The sequence below is a fragment of the Cucurbita pepo genome, unplaced genomic scaffold (genome assembly GCF_002806865.2).
Source record: "Cucurbita pepo subsp. pepo cultivar mu-cu-16 unplaced genomic scaffold, ASM280686v2 Cp4.1_scaffold007863, whole genome shotgun sequence".
Taxonomy (NCBI): domain Eukaryota; kingdom Viridiplantae; phylum Streptophyta; class Magnoliopsida; order Cucurbitales; family Cucurbitaceae; genus Cucurbita; species Cucurbita pepo.
This window is the reverse complement of record NW_019653787.1, coordinates 1-505: the sequence shown is the minus strand read 5'-3', so window position 1 is coordinate 505 and position 505 is coordinate 1. Positions and strand designations below refer to the sequence as shown.

The 505-nt window shown below is 35.0% G+C and overlaps 1 long non-coding RNA gene across 1 annotated transcript; it reads left to right on the top strand.

Moving 5' to 3' along the window:
- Positions 1 to 23: 23 nt before the first annotated feature.
- Positions 24 to 505, top strand: LOC111787249. The gene is made up of 3 exons (XR_002813929.1): positions 24 to 158; positions 268 to 335; positions 424 to 505. It is a non-coding gene; the product is annotated as an uncharacterized LOC111787249 (long non-coding RNA).

Sequence of the window (505 nt, the reverse complement as noted above, 5' to 3'; positions counted from 1 at the left end):
TTTTTCATGAGATGTTTATTCCAGTTTATACATAAAAGATGAATTAATTCTTCCTACTTATGTGAAGGTTGACTTTGGTGACTTCCAATTTGTGTACATCAAACCGAAAGTGATACGATACGTGTCGGGGGTTGCAACAGCTTCTTTGGGTTCAGGAGGTTTGTTTACATAGACTGCCTTTTCTACTTCTCCTCTTTTCTATTTCTTCTGATATCAGGCTTGTTCTTGTCACACTGACATCTAGCTCTTTTACCTTTTTAATCCAAGAACTAAGTAGTGAAGAGTACAAGGCAGCACAAGTTGATCCGATAGTTCAATTTGCAAAGCCTGTCATGGTGATAGCATCATTTTAAATCTTGCTTGTTATTTCAATTAATAATCATGAATCACATATTTTCTAAATCGGATTCTGTTTATTTACAGTCTCACATGAATAGGGATCATACTGAAGATACAAAGATGATTGTGAGACACTGGACGTCCATTCCGGTAAAAAAAAAAAAAA